Below are 16,753 nucleotides of genomic sequence, written 5' to 3'. Positions count from 1 at the left end.
AGAACAATTATCAAATAATTGTCTTTCTCTATAATAAACGCAAGCGACCTCGGCAGCTTGATTAATAGTATTTGGAGCAGTAGTCATAGCCCTCACCATATTTGTTAACAAGGTTACTTGTCAGCTGTTAAAGTGTCTATATTATGAACTCTCGTTATTCCTCTTGCTGCAACTTGTTTAGTTGATGGCCACTGATAGTTATTGTTGGCTATCATGTCCAAAATTTCATAAGCCTCATTGTAAGACTTAGATAACAAGGCCCCATTTGCTGAAGCGTCAACCATTAATCTAGCACTTGAGTTGAGACCATTGTAGAAAGTTTCCAACTGTATGCAGTAAGAAATACCACGATGAGGACATATTTCGAGTAACTCCTTAAATCTTTCATATGCATCAGACAAGCTTTTATCTTCAAGTTGATGGAAATATGTTATCTTGTTCCTTAATTTTACATTCTTCGTTGGCGGGAATTATTTCATCAAATATTTGTCAGCTAAGTCATTCCATATAGTGATGAAATCAGGTGGTAAAGAATTCAACCATACTCTTGCTTGATCTCTCAAAGAAAACGAGGAAAGTCTTAGTCTCAATGCTTCATGAGATGCTCCAGCAATTTTGAAAGCCTCACTCACTTCCAAAAATAGCTTAAGATGTAGATGAGGATCTTCAGATGGCAGCTCGTTAAATTTCCCCACTGTTTCCAATATCTGAAACATCACGGGTTTAAGCTCAAAATTGTCTGCTTTAACGTCGGGTTTAACTATTCCCGGATGTATGGTTTGAGGAGTCAACACTGCATAGTCTCGAATGGCTCTATCTCTATCATTCGCCATGTGAATAATGTTGTTGTTCCCTAGTTGCCTTTGAACATGTTGTCAATTCAGACCTTCATGTACATTGACTGGTTGTATCTCTCCTATAGGGTTCAAGTTTCTTGTATCTTGCAAATAATCCATTACTATAGCAACTTATAATTCTGATGTTCTTTTCTCAATCTCCTTACAGTTCTTTCAATTTCTAGATCAAACTGGGATTCAACTTATTTATATTTGCACATGCAAGGGCTGCTAGATCACCTATGTCAACAAAGTAAACAAATTAAAATAGAATTAAAAATTAGCACCGTTAAAACTAATTTCACAAATCACAATGAACAATCAATCCCCGACAACAACGCTAAAAACTTGTTGTGAGAATTCTAATGCTATTGGTGTCAATACGCAAGTGTACACAACAAGTAATATAATGGTGAGTATTCAAGATCATCTCTACAGAGTTAATGTTATCAGACTTGCTACAACAATCTTAACATTGCAGATTTTGTTCTAAATTAAAATAAAACAACTAATGAAGTAATATACTAATTAAAATAAAAACTCAATAAATAAAATGCAACATTGTTGGAATTGAAATAAAATCCAAGGAGTTTCTGTCTAAGAAATTCAAAATGAAAAAAATAAGTAAGGCGTCCTATGTGATTGGAATTGAAATATTCCATGATAAAGTATAAGGATTGGTAAGGTTGTCTTAGAAAGCATATATTAATAAAGTTTTAGAGAGATTTAGAATTTTAAAAAAAATGTTATTTCAGATCAGAAAAGGGATAAGCTCAGCCTTATACAATACCTAAAGAACAAATTAGAATGCAAATAAATTGAAAAGACTCTTTATGCATCCATGTTGGAAGCTTGATGTGTGCTTAGACATGCACCAGGCTAGACATCAACTTTACTGTCGGGGTGGTAGGCAAATATCAAAGTAATCATGGATTAGATCATTGGAAAACTACAAAGAAAATATTGACTTGCAATGAGTGAAGGATACCTGCTTGTTTATAGGAGATTTGATTATCTAAAAGTGATCAAATATGCAGATTCAGATCATGTTGCCTGAGTGGATATAAGAAAATCCACATTTGGCTACTTGTTCATGATGGCTAGAGGAGCCATCTCATGGAAAAGTGCGAAATGGACTGTCATTGTTATTTACGTTATGGAAGCTGAGTTTGTGGCTTGCTTTGACACCACTGTTCATGGATTATGGTTGTAGAACTTTATTTTAGGGCTTAGAATTGTCGATAGTATTACCTAGCAGCTAAAGATTTATTATGATAATGCCGCATCAATATTCTTCTCTAAAAATGATAAGTATTCAAAAGGTGTTAAACATATAGAATTAAAATACCTTCCCATTAAAAAGAAGTTCAGAAACAAAGAGTGTTAATCGAGCACATTAGTACCAACTTTATGATTGCCAATCCTTTAACAAAAGAATTAAACCAGAAAGTTTTTAGTGAACATGTTGAAAAGATGGGTATTACTGAATCCATTATTGACATTAAGTTTAAGTTTTTAGGCTCTTTATGTATTGGACACTCTGAGCTCATTTAAGTACTATTTCTTATTCTTTTATATCCTGTTTGATTTAAAAGTATATACATGAATGATGATATGATTGTTAGAAGGTTTTGTCTCTAAGGCATTATTGTTGGACCATTATTATTTCTTTCTCATTACAGGTCATGTTAAGCATAAAACTGATAATGTGATACATGGACAGAGCTACATCAAAATAATGATGTGGAACCACTATGATCTATATTAGTTTTTGTGTAGTGATGATTTAATGATTTGACTAATGTAATTAAGAATTTAGCTCTTACTATGCTCATACTATTTATTATTATCAAACCATTAAGTTGACTGTGTCACATGAGTCAAGTGGGAGAATGTTGGCGAATTTTATTAGTGGCCCACGTGCTACATTATTGAATGAGTTATAATCAGGGTTTAAATAATAAAATAAATAATGGGCTGAAATCCTATTGGTTAATTGGAAAAAAATTGACTGCTTTGATGGAAAGTGGCTAATAAAGGTTTTATTAAAATTAGTCCTCTCTCTAGCCAAAAGAGATATCACGTTAATTTTCTCTCTATTAGAAAGTGAGTCACTCTAAAGGGGTTGAGAGAGAAATTAATTTTGCAAACCTTTAATTCTTGAAGTAAAATTTAATCAAGAAAATTGCTATGGATCAAGGCATTTTTTCTCTCAATTATGGTGATGTGAAAATCATGATATTCTATAATTATGAGGATTGAAGTTTATGCAAATTAGGATTTACTTGCTTTATGAGCATTGTAAGAAAAATTCACAACACCCCGACAAATGGAAATTATAAAAAAAATGAAAATAAGTAGCTAATATTGACATGTTTTGATGGGAAATTTATTTTGGGAGGTGTTTATTACTCCTTTGCTTTTGGTAACAAACGTGGCTTGTCCAACTAGTTATTCATCAATCTTATCATTATTTGAAAAATTATCACGGTTTAGTTATGTATATATGTTTTTGCATAATTTTAACTGACTGTAAGGCTAAAATGTGCTCATGTTCTAAGTTATCTTGATTTTAAAGATCTTGTGATAGGGATAATTTAGTAACAGTGTTTTGATAGAATTTAATTTTATTAATATTCGTCTTAGGGATGTGACTAAGTGATTTTCTAATAGTTATATTTAGGGCTAAATAATTAATTTGGTTTTTAAATAAAAAACTTGTTAATTAATCAATTAATTTCGGATGGTTCTAAAAAAAATCACCATGCTCAACAATAGATATTAGACTGTTAAGAAAGCTTAAGGATGGTACAAAAAGTTATTGTATTGTTGGGAAGCCATCATTGTATTGGAAAGTAGCTTGACAATCACCTTAGTTAGATAGAAAGAGGTTACTTAATCCCACAGTAACTACTAGGAGAAGGCTTTTTTTAAAAAAGTCAAGCTCAAACTATATTCAAAAGTGAAGTCGAAATTATATAACAACTACGGAAAGCTACAAAACTAAAATGAATTGTTGTGTCTTTTTATATTACGTCCTATCAACTTTTTTAATTATTTCTAATATTATTTTGGAACACTATTGAATAAGGGAAATTTACAAAAATGCCCATAAAACTTTTGCATTTTTCAACTTTGACCCCTTAAAGTTTTTTATATCATAACTAGCCAAAAATCCTATTTTTGGACTAAATTACCTTCATCACTTTCATCAAATTTACAAAGGCATGCCACTTTTTCAATTCCAGCACAACTAAATACGGACTTCCTCAACAACTTACAAACTTCATCACTCTCAACAAACTCCATCACTCTCAATAAATCAACAAATTCCATCAAACAAGCATTGCATAATTGAGATACAATTATCAATTGGAGAGCTTCTTAAGGTTAGTTTATGCTCTTATCATAACCTAAACTTTGAATCTATTGATTTTATCATTTAAGTTTGAAATTAAAGTGGGTTTTTGTTGCAAACGTTGTTATTTTTCATTAATAAAATAATGTGATTTGTTAAAATACTTAGTTTGAGTTGAGCAATGAAGATAAATCATTGAAACCCCTAAAAAGTCGAGTAAAAAAGAAGCACAAAACAAGTGAGACAGGGGTCTGTTGTTGATTGATTTATATAATCAATTATTATCAATGCCAATGTGCAAGTATACACAACAAGTAATAAAGTGATGAGTGTTCAAGATCGTCTCCACAGGGATTGATGTTACTCAAAATGCTAAAGCAATCACAATAATGCACGTCAACTAAAGACCGAAACAAACAATTGCCAAATAATTCTATCGTAAATAATAATTGTGAGAGATGGGAATTAAAGCAATATCGAAATAAAATAAACTTAATTAAATGTGTCCAAGGTTCAATTGAGAATATAGTAGTTGAATGATCAAACTCTCCTAATGGGGTGACTGTTGATTATCGAATTAGCACTGGTTGTTATGATAAGTGCTGCAGCACGGGGTAGAACAAATCTGCATCCGCAACTATCGCATGTTGGCTATCTCATACCTTTAAATCTACTAAAAATGACCAGTTGCTCATAAATTTAATGTATGGCTTTATGATCTTTAATCTCTCTACCCTACAAGGTGAACACCTATGTCTAAGATATCACAAATCTTAATTTCAAGCATTGCTCTTATGGGATTTAAGATAACCTAATCCAGGAAACTCAATTTAAAAACAAGTAATACTCTAATAATGTCCGCTAAGACATGCCCTTTTGCTGCTCTATCTTAACTGAAACTATTAAATGGGTGGTCAACCGAAATAACAATTATATCATAAAAACTATTAGAGTATAATGCTACAGCATTATCATAACATCATATAAGAACAGTCAAGAACCCATTGGATTATTTGTCACTCAACTACAAGTAAATTCAATTCATATTCTGAATGAGAAAAATAAACATAAATATACTGATCGCAGAATACATCCAATCAATCAAATGAAGAAATATAATATGAGTTGAGCACAATGAAAGTCTAAGGATCCTCGTCGGTGCTTCAATGATGCCGAACAGCCCTCCTTCATCTTGATCTTCTGCTTGCCTTTTTAATTGTTTTTGAATGTTAATTCCACCACCGCTTCTATGTGGTGCATGCCTTCTTTATATATTTGCAAATTAGATTTTCCAAACCAACGCCCATGCGCGTGCCTGTGTTTTAATTAAGAAACATGCAGATTATAATTTAATTGCTGACCCACGCCTATATTTTCTCTCGCGTTTCTCCCAAATTGCTGCAGCATTGGTTGCTCTAACATCCGCTATAGCACTTGTGTCATTTTCGATTGTGCTTTCCTTCTTTTGTGATTATCTTCTTTTCTCATCTTTCTCATCTAATGTCTCTGCATCCTTTGATGAATTTAAAACCTACAAATTAAAACCTGTTTTTAGCACAAATTACTATGATTCAAGCAAAACTTGTTAAGACTCAACTAAAATGAATGTTTATGCAAAAGTTCACCAAAATGTAATCAAAATACATTATTTGCTTTCTAAATGGCTTTTATTCAAGTCTAGAATAGATGTAATAACTCTCATTTCCTAGAGTTATCACACCCCCAAACTTAAACTATTGCTTGTCCTCAAGCAATGATACACACTAACATTTCCCGCAAACAAACATGCACACAACTTCAGCTCTTTTATCAAATTTGCAAAGATTCTTCCACCTTCATATCATAATCCCAATCATACAAAATGCCCACAGCAAATCAGTTCTAGACTTAAGCTTCTTTCTGTCCATATTGTGTGTGTGCTGCCTTTGTGATTGAATTCTAGATATGCTATAACATTACCACAGGGCTGCAGAAATTTCTGCAGTGATATACTTCATTCTTACAAGGGGTAACGTAAATTTCACATATTCAAACTGTGACAGCTTTAATATTGATAACCTGGGTGATAATCAACCTCTTCACTGTAACATTTATTTTTCATGTGAATGTCAATCACTTGTTATGATGGCACCCAATTACTCAAGCCATGCCTAGATCAGAGTTGCTGCAGTAATATCTGTAGTATAATCTTATCTCGAGGTATCTTTAACTCAAGGCTGAACATGGGGGTCATGAACAGACCTGGCTACTCAATGCCTTAGACATAGGACTTTTTCTTCTTTATACATATATATGCTACAGAACTGGTCATAACTCTCGCTACTTTTTTACACATTTCTGCATATGGGGTGCATACTCAGATCTGGTTACTCAGTAACTTAAGCCATTGGAGCAGAGTTTTATTTCATAAATATCACAGTAAATCAACATACTTCTCCCTTCAAATCTTAAGACATTTTCTATTCTTTTGATTTTGCTCTAGCAGTCTCATACAACTCAATCACGGGCTAAGTGTTGGGACATAATTTCACTTTTATCTATAACTATCTCTACTTGGTATTCTCATAAATACTTAATAGCACTCAATTTATCTTCATTAGGTCTTCAAATCCATACACAAATAACAGATAATAGAGCTTCACACAACACAAACATAAACACATACATAACACACATGCATTCTGAAACAACCCCCCCAAACTTGAGAGATGATGTGTCCTCACAAGCAAACAAAATACAAACACACAAATGGACAAACAACTCTTTTTTTTTTAACAAGAAGAAAACTAGTGAGAGAAAAGTACTCCCCTGTGGTGGGGACTGCAGCCCATAATGTGATGTTATCAGCGCTTCTTGGATGCACTTCGCAGCTTATCCTTTGGTGAAGCCTTTAGGGAGGTAGCTGGCAATGTCTTTGTCTTTTTCGCTGCAGGGCTAGTGAGAGGAGTTGTGGCTGGGGTTGCTATAGCAATACCCGCAGATGTATTGCCTTTTCGTTTGCTGGGTTGTCTTGGACTGGTGCGGATAGGCTGGCTAGGACTTGGCTGTGGAGTCTTTTGAGTCAATGCGTCAGCTGCCTGGCCCTCGGCTGTGATGGCAGCTATTACCTCAAGTAGTTGCTTGGCTTGCTCAGTAGTATGCATGGCTCTAGCTGCTACACCAGCTAACTCAGCATCAACTTACTCCATTTCATTGTCAGAGGCTGGAGGTGTTGCCATTTTTGCTTTATCCTTGGCCTTTCCTTTACCTACAAATATTGGAATAGGAGGTTCCACGTCAAGGTCTTCTTCCTCTTCTTCTTGAATAATGCACTGCTTCCTAGTTTTGGACTAGGTGGGGATGGGTGGTTCCTCATGTTCATGCTCTGAATTATCCTCTACCTCTGAGGGTGAGCTATCCGTCTCAGATTTGTCACCTTCATCCTCAGGTGGGTCAGATAGTTCAGCATCTTCTGAGTCAACTTCTGCTGGTGGTTCAGTTGCAGCTTGCTCTGCTGGTTCATCTGAAGCAGTGGCTGCTTTATTGGTTTCTGCTGGAGCACTTGTGGTGCTGGTGTCAAAATGGTATTGCTGGAGTAGGAAAGCAGGGAAGTTCCGATGATTGCGTTTCATGTACTCAGTAAATTTGTGTAGTTGTCCATCCAGGTGCTGTAGATAGCTCCAAAACAGACCATTTTCCCTCTGTTGAGCTTCCACACATTGATTGATACTGGTGCTAAGTGCTTGGATGGTCTGTTCTAAACCAAGAGTTCGTCGTGCTCCTGTTACAGCAGCTGGTTCAGTGGTTGTTCCAGCACTCTCGCCAGCAACTCTTTCAATTGTTCGTACCGTAAAGGCACCCTCATTCTTGACATGATCATCGCTGGCTTCAAGACGAACACCTGAAGCTACACAAATGCTGGTGACAAGTGAAGGAAATAGCAAAGCAGCAGTTCGATGAGTTTTGGCTGCACATTCTCAGATTTCTTTGGCAATGATGCTACCCACATCTATGGGGAGCCCTCTAACAAGGACATATAGCAAAACCAATCTTTCTTGTGAAATCGTAGTAGTGTGAGTGGTGGGCATAAGTTTAGATTTCAAAAATTTCACCTACACCTTAGCAATAGGTTTCAAATCTATCCTGTTAACTACACGCCCTTCCTCGTTAACCCATGATGCCCCTTCGATGGTAAGAGTTGTGAAAATGGTGGTCCACTTTTTCAGGGTTAACTTATCACGCAATTTAGCATAATCTCAGCAGGTAAGTTATAAAAAGCATTGATAACACAAGAGTCCAATGGAACAAGTGTATTTCTTACCCAGATGTTGTGCTGATCAGGGCTTACCAAATTGGCATAAAATTCTTTTACCACTGGCAGTACATGATTGCGAGGGTGTTTGCAAAACTCTAGCCATCCTCGCTTTGCTGCAGCATTATGAATTATTTTCACAATTCCAGTAAGTTAGTCTGGAAATTGAAACACTTTTTCTTCCAGAATCCTGTGTGGCTCTATGAATTCTTCGTATTTTTCTTCGGCATGGTAACTCTGGAATCGTGATGGATTTTTGAGGCGGCTCGCTGTTTTCTTATATCGCGGCATTGCTGTAGCTGTAACAAAGTTAGGCTACTGTTCCTGAGTGCCAAAAGAGAAGACGTGTTAAAGAATTAGGAGAGTTGGACTTCCGAAGGAGATGGGGAATAGTGGCTTGGACACTAAGCACAGTGACTTCTTTTTATAGTGGACTGTAATTTGAAGATAACTACAGTAATTAGAGATAATTGAAGGAATAAAATATTTGAATTAAATGTGCATATCCTAAAATTGTCGGTCATTGAAATTAAAGCTGTGATTTCGGAGATTTGTTTTCGCAATTTCTATCCATATTCGAGCGTCCATCTGTCACGATTTCATCTCCAACGGTAAGTGAAGGCTCCAACCTTTAATTTACTGTAACGGGAAAATTTGTTGCTACAGCCCCCATTTGCTCATTCCAACAACAGGTACAGAATCCATACCAAAGCATCTGACACGTGGTTGTTGTCCTCTGAATTCTGCCACCAGACACTTGCACTTGTCAATATGAAATTCAATTGTCACATTTATTTCAAACTAAAATTAAGTCTAAAATTATTAAAATAAGGTAGATTAAAGTAAATCGAAAAGAAGGAATGCAATAATGTAAAAGGATAAAAATAAATGGTTAACATGGCAAAACAAGATTAAATAAAATGGTAAAGAGGAATAGATGTCCATAAAACCAAAGGGTATCGAAATTGGTTTGATGTGGCTGCTTCCTCAATAGGCTGCCTCCCATGAAGAGCTTGATTTAAGGTCCTTCAGCCTAACCTTCTGTCTTTGCTCAATAGTGGGGTTCTTGAAGGGATAACACCTCCTTTGACCCTTCTGCTGCTGGGTGTATGTAATGTTTAACCCTGTACCCATTAACCTTGAATTCGTGACCCGTTTGTTCATCTGAAAGATCAACAGCTCCATGAGGGTAAGATTTCAATAGCTTAAATGGGCTAGACCATCGTGATTTGAGCTTTCCCAGAAACAACCTTAGTCTTGTATTGTGAAGCAACACTAATTGACCAGGGATGAACTTCTTGTGTTGAATATGCTTGTCATGCCAATGTTTTGTCCTCTCTTTATAAATTTTTTCACTTTCATATGAAAACAGCCTTAATTCATCAAGCTCACAAAGTTGAAGCTTCCTTTGTTCTGCTGCAGCATGCATGTCCCAATTTAGTTTCTTCAGTGCCCAGTGTGCTTTATGCTCTAGCTCTAGGGGCAAATGACAAGCCTTGCCATAAACAATTCGGTAAGGAGACATGCCGAGTGGGGTTTTGTATGCTGTTCTGTAGGCCCATAAAGAGTCATGCAAATGTAAAGACCAGTCCCTCCTTGTTGGGTTCACCACTTTTTCTAAGATCTTTTTAATCTCTCTATTGGACACTTTAGCCTGACCATTGGATTATAGGTGATATGTTGTTGCTATTTTGTGTCTGACTCCATATTTCATCATTGTTGCAGCAAAGATTTTGTTGCAAAAATATGCGCCTTCATCACTAATAATTACTCTAGGAGTACCAAACCTAGAGAAAATATTTTTTTGAAGAAAAGTCACCATGGTTTTAGCATCATTGGTAGGTAATGCTGTAGCTTCCACCCACTTGGAGACATAGTCTACAGCAACAAGGATATATAAGTTTCCAAAGAATGGGGGAAAAGGTCCCATGAAATCTATTCCCCAAACATAAAAAACTTCTACTTCCAGTATGTTGGTCAATGGCATCTCATGTCTGCTGGTTATGTTCCCTGTCCTTTGACACCTGTCACAACATTTAACAAATTCATAAGCATCTTTAAAAATAGTGGGCCAATAATAACCTGATTGCATAACTTTGGTAGCTGTTCTGTGACCACCAAAATGTCCTTCATATGCTGCAGCATGACATGACTCCAGTATATGAGGCATTTCTTCTGCTGCAACACATCGTCTTATTACTTGATCTGAGCATAGCTTATATAAATGTGGGTCATCCCACTGGTAGTTTCTAACATCATGAAGAAATTTCTTTTTCTCTTGAAACTTCAGCTCATGTGGTAGTAACCCACTTACTAGATAGTTAGCAAAGTCTGCATACCATGGAGATTCTAACTGCTGCAGCATCTATGCTTGTTGTACTGCTAACAACTGTTCATCAGGAAAAGTTTCAGTGATGCCCTTCCTTGTCAATGTACTAGTGTCTGTTTCCAACCGTGACAAGTGGTATGCCACTTGATTCTCAGTCCCCTTTCTATCTTTAATTTCCAGATCAAATTCTTAAAGCAATAAGATCCATCTGATTAGTCTTGGTTTGGCATCCTTCTTTGAAATTAAATATTTGATGGCTGCATGGTCTATGTAAATAGTTACTTTAGTACCTACCAGGTAAGCTCTGAATTTGTCAAAAGCAAAAACTACTGCCAGCAACTCTTTCTCTGTAGTGGTGTAATTGATCTGAGTTAGAGTAAGAGTTTTGCTTGCAAAATATATGGAATGAAAAACCTTATTCTTTCTTTGCCCTAATACTGCTCCCACAGAATGATCACTAGCATCACATCAATTCAAATGGTAAATTCCAATCTGTAGATATAACTACTGGAGCAGTGATCAAGGCTTTCTTTAATTCTCCAAATGCTTGAAGGCATTCTTTGTCAAAGTGAAATGGTTTATCATGCTCCAGCAATGAACATAGAGGCTTGGCTACTCTGGAAAAATCCTTGATGAATCTTCTGTAGAATCCAGCATGACCCAGAAAACTCCTAATACCCTTTACTGAGGTTAGGGGTGGCAGTTTATCTATTACCTCTATCTTGGCTTTATCTACCTCAATACCATCCTTGGATATCTTGTGACCCAGCACTATTCCTTCTTGCACAATGAAATGACACTTCTCCCAATTAAGTACTAAGTTGGTCATCTCACATCTTTTAAGAACTTCTTCCAAGTTGTGTAAACAATTACCATATGTCTCTCCAAAAACTGAAAAATCATCCATGAAAATTTCCAAAGTCTGCTCTACCATATCAGAAAATATAGACATCATGCATCTCTGAAAAGTTACTGGAGCATTGCATAGCCCAAATGGCATTCTTCTGAAGGCAAATGTTCTATAAGGACAAGTAAATGTAGTCTTCTCTTGATCCTCTGGTGCTATAGCAATCTGGTTGTAGCCTGAATACCAATATAAGAAACAGTAGTATTGTTTTCCAGCAAGTTTGTCCAGCATCTGATATATGAATGGAAATGGGAAATGGTCTTTCCTTGTTGCTTTGTTGAGCTTCTTATAATCCATACACACCCTCCATCTAGTCACTGTCCTTGTAGGAATAAGTTCATTCTTTTCATTAGCCATTACTGTTATCCCTCTTTTCTTTGGAACACACTGAACTAGGCTTACCCATGAACTGTCTGATATTTGGTATATGATTCCAGCATCTAACCATTTGATGATTTCTTTCTTCACCACTTCTTTCATAATAGGATTCAGCCTTCTCTGGTGCTCCACCGAATTGCTGGAACAGTCTTCTAAAAGGATCTTATGCATACATATTGATGGGCTGATACCCTTTATATCTGCCATGGTCCATCCAATTGCTCTTCTGTATTTTCCCAGCAAATCTACTAGGCTTTGTTCTTGACCTGCATCCAAAGTAGAAAAAATGATTACAGGGAGTGTGTTGTTTTGACCAAGATAAGCATACTTTAAATGTGAAGGTAACAATTTTAATTTAAAACTAGGGGGTGATTCAAAAGATGGTAAAGTTATTTTTACTTCCCTGTCTGAAAGATTCAAGTGTTCAATAACCCTGTTGTGCCCATTAGATTGCTGTTTGTCCATCCAATCTGTTTGATTTGCTGCAACATTTTCCTCTTTAACCTCCTCAAAGGTGGTGACTTTGTTAAGTATATTACTGTAGCATCTGTCCAGTCCGTCTGCTACAACAAGATCCACTACACTTAGGAAATTGCAATCTTTTATTTCATCAGGGTTTCTCATAGCCTCTAGTACATTGAATGTGACTTGCTAATCATTCACTCTCATGGTCAGCTCTCCTTTCTGCACATCTATCAAAGTCTTTTCAGTGGCTAGAAAAGGTCTGCCAAGTATAATGGGTACCTCTTTGTTAGCTTCAAAGTCCAGCACAATAAAATCCATTAGAAAAATGAATTTGTCAACCTTCACCAATACATCATCTATCTTTCCTTCAGGATATGCATGGGATCTGTCAGCTAATTGCAAAGTGACAGTTGTTGGTCTGCACTCTCCTACTCCAAGCTGCTTAAATACAGATAATGGCATCAAGTTGATACTAGCTCCCAAATCACAAAGTGCTCTGCCAGCATACCTATTCCCTATAGAGCAGGGTATTGTAAAACTCCCTGGATCTTTCAATTTTGTGGGAATTTTACTCTGAAGCATATGGCTGCTTTCCTGTGTTAGAGCAACAGTTTCAAACTCTCTCAGCCTTCTTTTTCGTGCCAAGATATCTTTTAGAAATTTTACATAATTTGGCATTTGCTCCAAAGCTTCCACAAAAGGTATGTTTATGTGCAGTTGCTTCAACACTTCTAGGAATTTACTGAACTGCTTGTCTTGTTTTTGTTTCTGGAACCTTTGAGGGAAGGGTGGTGGATGTCTAAACTGCTGGTTAGATTCAGGAGGTACCAAACTCTGTTTGTTTAAGTTGGTGCAGGTTGTGGCTACTGGTGTTGTAACTTCTTTTTCAGCAAGATCTGGTTGATTTTCTTTTGCAGTTGCTGTAGCTGGGTCCCTTGCATCAGTGTCTTGATGAGGAGTCTGTTGTAACATGCTTCCCTTTTGAGTTGGTTTTTAAGCTGAAATGCCTTCCATCCTATTTTTGGTCACCTCAACTGGGATATCAACATGCTTTCCAGATCTCGGACTAATCACTTTACAGTGTTCTTTGCTCTCTCTCCTATGATCTTCTGTGTTGCTAGGTAAACTTCCTTGAGTTCTGCTGCTCATTGCTATAGCTAATTGTCCCATTTAGTTCTCAAGATTTCTCAAGGACACAACTTGACTCTGCACAATTGCTTCATTCTTTGCAATGTACTCCTTGATTAATACTTCCAATGAAGTGATTGGATCCTGACTGATATGCTTTTGCCCTTGACTTTGTTGATGAAAACCAGGTGGCTGTGGTTGTGTGTTTCTACTTAGTCCATTCAATGTTGGAGCATTTCGATTCTGATTGCTCCATGAGAAATTAGGGTGTTATTTCCAACATGGGTTGTAAGTATTTGAATATGGGTTGGTTCTGAGGTTGTCGATTAAAGTTACCCACATAATTTACTGAGGCTGGATTTCAAGGCAATTATCGAAATCATGATCTTCACCACAATAGACACAAGAAAGTTCACTAACTTGCTTTACTGTCGCTGGAGAAGCTGTCATGGCTTTTACCATGTTAGTCAATAAAGTTACTTGAGCTGATAAGGCTGTAATTGCATCAATGCTATGTACCCCTGCTGATCCTTTTGCTACTAGTTGCCTAGCTGAAAGCCACTGGTAGTTATTATTGGCAATTCTCTCCAAAATCTCATAAGCTTCAGTGTAGGATTTGGATAATAGAGCTCCATTTGCTGAAGCATCCACCATTAACATTGTACTCGAATTCAACCCATTGTAGAAAGTTTCCAATTGAATGCAACAAGGAATACCATGATGAGGACACCTTCTGAGCAATTCCTTGAACCTTTCCCAAGCCTTGTACAAACTTTCATCTTCAATTTGATGGAAGGAGATAATCTAATTCCGTAATTTCGCATTCTTTGTCGGTAGGAAATATTTCATTATGAATTTATCAGCCAATTAATTCCATGTAGTGATGGAATCAGATGGTAATTAATTTAACCATGCTCTTACTCGATCCCTTAAGGAATAAGGAAAAAGCCTCAGCCTTAAGGCATCTTGCGTTGCTCCAGCAATTTTGAAAGCATCACTTACTTCCAAGAACAATTTAAGATGGAGATGAGGATCTTCATTTGGCAATTCATTGAATTGCCCAACTGTTTGCAACATTTGAAACATCACTGGTTTTAACTCAAAGTTGGCAGCATCTACTTCAGGTCTGATGATGCCAGGATGGACAACTTGAGGAGTTAGCACAGCATAACCTCGTATAGCTCGGTCCATGTCGTCTGCCATGTAAATAATATTGTTATTTCCTAGCTATCTCCCGTTAGCATATTCATTCCACTCTTCTTGAATGTTTGCTGGCTGTAAAGGTCCATGAGGGTTTAAATTTCCCTCATCTTGCAAGTTATTCATGCCTGAAGCAGTCTTTGAATTTCTTTGTTCTCTTCGCAATCTCCTAATAGTCCTTTCAATCTCAGGATCGACTTGGAATACCTCATATTTATTTTTGTGCATGCACGTACTGATCTGCCAATCAATAGAATTAATTGAGTTAAGTTTGGTGCTATCGCAATTTACTTCACACTCCAAAAATAAACAATCAATCCCCGGCAACGACGCCAAAAACTTGTTGGTTGATTTATATAATCAATTATTATCAATGCCAATGTGCAAGTATACACAACAAGTAATAAAATGATAAGTGTTCAAGATCATCTCCACAGGGATTGATGTTACTCAAAATGCTAAAACAATCACAATAATGCACGTCAACTAAAGACCGAAATAAACAATTGCCAAATAATTCTATCGTAAATAATAATTGTGAGAGATGGGAATTAAAGCAATATCGAAATAAAATAAACTTAATTAAATTTGTCCAAGGTTCAATTGAGAATATAGTAGTTGAATGATCAAATTCTCCTAATGGGGTGACTGTTGATTACCAAATTAGCACTGGTTGTTATGATAAGTGCTGCAGCACTAGGTAGAACAAATCTGCATCCGCAGCTATCGCATGTTGGATATCTCATACCTTTAAATCTACTAACAATGACCAGTTGCTCATAAATTTAATGTATGGCTTTATGATCTTTAATCTCTCTACCCTACAAGGTGAACACTTATGTCTAGGATATCACAAATCTTAATTTCAAGCATTGCCCTTATGGGATTTAAGATAACCTAATCCAGGAAACTCAATTTAAAAACAAGTAATACTCTAATAATGTCCGCTAAGACATGCCCTTTTGCTGCTCTATCTTAACTGAAACTATTAAATGGGTGGTCAACCGAAATAACAATTATATCATAAAAACTATTAGAGTATAATGCTACAGCATTATCATAACATCATATAAAAACAGTCAAGAACCCATTGGATTATTTGTCACTCAACTACAAGTAAATTCAGTTTATATTCTGAATGAGAAAAATAAACATAAATATACTAATCGCAGAATACATCCAATCAATCAAAGGAAGAAAGATAATATGAGTTGAGCACGATGAAAGTCTAAGGATCCTCGTCGGTGCTTCAATGATGCCGAATAGCCCTCTTTAATCTTGATCTTCTTCTTGCCTTTTTTATTGTTTTTTAATGTTAATTCCACCACTGCTTTTATGCGGTGCATGTCTTCTTGCTATATTTGCAAATTAGGTTTTCCAAACCAACGCCCATGCGCGTGCCTGTGTTTTAATTAGGAAACATGCAAACTGTAATTTAATTGCTGACCCGCGCCTATATTTTCTCCCGCATTTCTCCCAGATTGCTGCAGCATTGGTTGGCTGGTTGCTCTAACATCCGCAACAGCACTTGTGTCATTTCCGATTGTGCTTTCCTTCTTTTGTGATCATTTTCTTTCCTCCTCTTTCTCATCTAATGTCTCTGTATCCTTTTATGAATTTAAAACCTACAAATTAAAACCTGTTTTTAGCACAAATTACTATGATTCAAGTAAAACTTGTTAAGACTCAACTAAAATGAATGTTTATGCAAAAGTTCACCAAAATGTAATCAAAATACATTATTTGCTTTCTAAATGGCCTTTATTCAAGTCTAGAATAGATGTAATAACTCTCATTTCCTAGAGTTATCATCTGTCTCACATAAACCCATTAGTTTTATGTGAGACAGGCACATGTCCCA

At 36.3% G+C, this 16,753-nt stretch overlaps 2 non-coding genes across 2 annotated transcripts; both read left to right on the top strand.

Annotated features, from left to right (window-relative positions):
* Positions 1-342: 342 nt before the first annotated feature.
* On the top strand, positions 343-449 carry LOC112095561. The gene has a single exon (XR_002903940.1). It is a non-coding gene; the product is annotated as a small nucleolar RNA R71 (small nucleolar RNA).
* Positions 450-14,404: 13,955 nt separating this feature from the next.
* On the top strand, positions 14,405-14,511 carry LOC112101648. The gene has a single exon (XR_002907666.1). It is a non-coding gene; the product is annotated as a small nucleolar RNA R71 (small nucleolar RNA).
* The last annotated feature ends 2,242 nt before the right edge of the window (positions 14,512-16,753 follow it).

The sequence above is a fragment of the Citrus clementina genome, unplaced genomic scaffold (genome assembly GCF_000493195.1).
Source record: "Citrus clementina cultivar Clemenules unplaced genomic scaffold, Citrus_clementina_v1.0 scaffold_9, whole genome shotgun sequence".
Classification (NCBI taxonomy): Eukaryota; Viridiplantae; Streptophyta; class Magnoliopsida; order Sapindales; family Rutaceae; genus Citrus; species Citrus x clementina.
This window is presented reverse-complemented; position numbering and strand designations above follow the sequence as displayed.